The 4,030-nt window shown below is 39.5% G+C and overlaps 1 long non-coding RNA gene across 1 annotated transcript; it reads left to right on the top strand.

Annotated features, from left to right (window-relative positions):
* Positions 1 to 728: 728 nt before the first annotated feature.
* LOC115578267 (uncharacterized) lies at positions 729 to 3,772 on the top strand. The gene is made up of 3 exons (XR_003983416.1): positions 729 to 862; positions 2,086 to 2,186; positions 2,291 to 3,772. It is a non-coding gene; the product is annotated as an uncharacterized LOC115578267 (long non-coding RNA).
* Positions 3,773 to 4,030: the final 258 nt, after the last annotated feature.

Genomic DNA, 4,030 nt, shown 5'->3' on the forward strand with positions numbered 1-4,030 from the left:
CGTTACCTGACAGTTTCTTTCTGACAGTTTTCAGTTGACTTGCCGTCATCACTCTGAGTCATCAACGTCTTTCTGTTTCTTTGTCTTTTTCTTCTTTTTAACACTTTCCGCAACCTGCAGGAGACAGTCTTAATTTGATATTTTGCATATTTAATTTTCCCAGTCGATAACATGCATTATGGATCAGTTGTGGCACAGATTCTCCAGGTGTTCTCCAGATTCTCCTGCTTTTGGTGAAAGTGACAATAAGCACCAGAGTAGTACCACAGCACACTGACAAACAGCCGGCTGAACAGCAGAAATGTAGAATAATGACAGTAACTTAAGCAGAGCCACTGGCCTGTTATTCTCAGCAGAAGAATAAACACATAAAAGTATCATTTTATTCACAGCATGATAAATGATAAATCGCTCCTGACAAACAACTACAATCATGAATCTTGTCTCACACAACTTTACAGTAAATTAAAGTCTTATTGATAAATCCTACTTTTCATGTGCTGGGAAGTGTGTGAGGAAATGAAAATGCTTACGGACAGAACCCAGCCGGTCCAAGTGACACGTGTAGAACAGAAATCAGGAAGCAACATTGTGAAAATGAAAGTTAATTCGCAGATCAGCAAACACATCAGTTTGTTACTGATAGTGAGTATCGTCTAACGTTTGGTCAAAGTTCACGAGCCACGTGTTGGTCGACTAAGATGTCCATATATGTCCATACAGAGACAGCAGAGCAAGGTATAAGAGCAGAGGTTTTAGAGAAGTAGAGACAGATCATCGAGTGCTGGGGGAACCTGTGAGACTCTGAAGACGTCTGTGAGACGAAGGACAGTGCTGTGATTCATCAGAGCGATCACTTCCTGTAAGTCCAACACGCCACACAAAGATAGAGGACACACAGAGACACAGGACACACAGAGACAGAGGACACACAGAGACAGAGGACACACAGAGACAGAGGACACACAGAGACACAGGACACACAGAGACAGAGGACACACAGAGACACAGTCTCTCAGTCCAACAAGTGTTGAGGTATATCTGGATCCAGGTGTGATTTCCAGTTGGTGGTTTCCTGCACTGAGCTTCAGTAATGGTTGGGACCTTGCAGTGCAGATGCAGTCTTGTTACCCAGTAATGAACCAAAGTGTCCTGCAGCAACAGGAAATGTTGCCTGAGGTGTTCTTCCATCAGCAGACACTGTTGTAACGACTTTGCAGAGTCTTTGTACTGTGAGGAAAAATTCATTTCTCATCCAAGGGGTCGGCTGAAGCTACTCAATAAAGGAGAACATCAGTGCTTTCAGTGGCATTCATGATGTAGATGAGGACAGATTGGTGCAGACAGAGATTCAGAGGGAGGAGACGGCTATAGAAAAGGCTCTGTCGGCCTACAGTCCATGGGCCAGAGCAGAAACCGGTGCCATCTGAGTGAGCAACACCAATAAAAGAACAGCCTTATTTTATATTAACAGTAAAGTAATTTACAAAGATTTGGCACAATTTAGTTGATATGCTCAAAAGAATTCAAGCTCTGTAGGAAGGATGTGTGATTTTTTAAGTTTGGAAAGTTAAGAGCTACTTCCTGGTAGGGGGCGCAATCAGGCCATATTTTTTTTCTTGATTTCAAAACAATTGTCAGTTTCTTCAGGCTGGGACTCTAATTAAGGCTTCAAAGTTTGTTGAAGATACAACCATGAACACTCGAGTAACAGCAACTTCCTGTTTTTTGACGGAACATGCAAATTGGACATCTTGCCATGGCCACGCCATTCAAATGCTATACATTTGAAAATGGCAGACATATAGATCCAAATATAGCTCAAACAATTATTTTAAAATGTTAATGGCTTTACAAGTCCCTCGAACGTACAGGGGGGGCAGCAATGCAATATTGTACTGTGGCTGTTGATTGGTGGAAGACAACATCTTCCATTGAAGCATCAGTTTAGGTGCTTTGGCCAGTGACAGATTAGAACAAAATATGAAGTTAATGACTCATACAGGAGTCTGTATTCTGCTTATGGTTAGGGTTATTTTACATTGTTACAGTTATCTGTTTATTTTTGTTTTTCTGGTTTATTAGATAGTGACAGCTGAGAGAGAGAGGGATTGGCCCCAGACGGGAATCCAACTCAAGCTGCTGCGGTGAAGACTCAGCCTTAACACATAGTCACGTTCTACCAGGTGAGCTATACAGATGTGAACAGTAGTTTTATTTGTTAGCAACAACTCTTCTCTTCAACAATTATCAAAGATGCTGAAGTAATTTTTTTTTCTAAATCTTTCAGGAAAACACAAAAACCATCAACTCCTGAATAAAGCATCCAAAATGGGAAACGTACCATCAGAAAGTAACATGGGCAACTACCTGAGATGCTGCAAGTGTGGCACAGTCCTGCCACCATGTAATTCCTTCGATAATTTAACCCAAAGTTATGTTGAAGGGCGGCATGTGTATGTTTTCAACGGAGGTGAATACTACAGACCAGTGAACAGTAATGTTGACAGTAATATGTACGAGTGCAGATCCTGCTTCCATAAATAGGCTAGGTGAAATGCAGCATCCCAGTTCCAGATCTGTGTCTGACTCGGCTGACAGCTGATCAGCTCGGGAACATTCTGTCAGTCCTGGACAAACTTCTGTTGATGAATGGATGAGTGCTCGTCCATCCCTCAGCACTCTGCAGCACACTCAGGTGTCTGTGGAAATTGATTTTTGGATTTGATTCCATGCACCTAAAACAGATCAAGCAAATTGTGTGCATGTTGCCTTCCTACTAACAGAGTAATGATAAAAACATTTTATCAGATTGTAAGGATATTGCTGTGACTTGTGATTTTTGTTTGTTGTTAGAATATTGCCACTGGAGAGCATCATCTGTATTAATTATATCATAATAATCCTCCCACCATACAGATACTGTTGGTTAGCCAACATTGAATTAAAACAAGCTGTTGCTGTTTCACATAAACAAAAGTAAATTTCTAATATCATTGTTTGATTGTAAGTGAGCTCTGATCTGAGCTCACACACACACCCACTGGCACAGGAGGGGACATTGTATTGGTATTGCTGTTCAAATGATTCAACCAGGCACAACAAAGAATAGCATCTGCTTGTGTGTTTTGGTTATCAACCATGGATTAATGTGCTGCACCACTTTTTGGATGTCCAGCTTGTTAGATGGTTGATTATTGAGTCTCATTCCAAACTCGTCAAATACTGATGTTTCTGGTTGGTTGGCTAATCGGGTCAGCCTCCACTATTAAAGAACACATATTCCACCATCAGGTAAAAGTGAACAGAAACCTTTTGAACAGTTTAGATTAATGATTTGATGTTCCAAAAATATCTTTCTATGCTTGCCATTTCTTAAGAATGATTTCCAAATGAAATTCAAAATCAATCAATCAAGCAATCAACCAAAAATGACAAATCAAATCAAATCAAAGCAAGTTTGTGACAGAGAAGGTGTAAACTTATTTCACCTATTCTTTACAGTCCAACACTGAACATGCTTTTTTTATTCATGTAAGAAAATCACATACAGTGTCACATACAGAGTGTTAATAAGTCCATTATGTATCAGTTGATCATCTAAAGTATATTTCTATTTAATGTGTTGTAATTTCCCTTTCTAAAGGAATCCTCAAATCATTTGTGTCACCGGCTTTTCATCAATGATTTTGTGAACATGCAAAATTCCTGTTAGTGTCCTGACGCACGCTTATTAAAGTTGAATAAACTATAATTTGATGTGTTTCCTGGACTGAGAATGTCTTTTCTTTTGAGCAGTATTGTAATGGACTTTGATATATCTGATTACTGACTTCACCAATATCCAAATGTAATAAATTAAGTAACAACTGCATGTATAATAAACTGCACATGAAGCAAATATCATAGATAAACACAACAATGGACCTTGTGAAACCCCACATGTGACCCTCTGCAATTAAGATTTAGAATCATATATGCTTACACAGTGTTGGGAAGTAACGAATTACATGTAACGACGTTACGTAAT

The sequence above is a fragment of the Sparus aurata genome, chromosome 3 (genome assembly GCF_900880675.1).
Source record: "Sparus aurata chromosome 3, fSpaAur1.1, whole genome shotgun sequence".
In the NCBI taxonomy this organism is placed as follows: domain Eukaryota; kingdom Metazoa; phylum Chordata; class Actinopteri; order Spariformes; family Sparidae; genus Sparus; species Sparus aurata.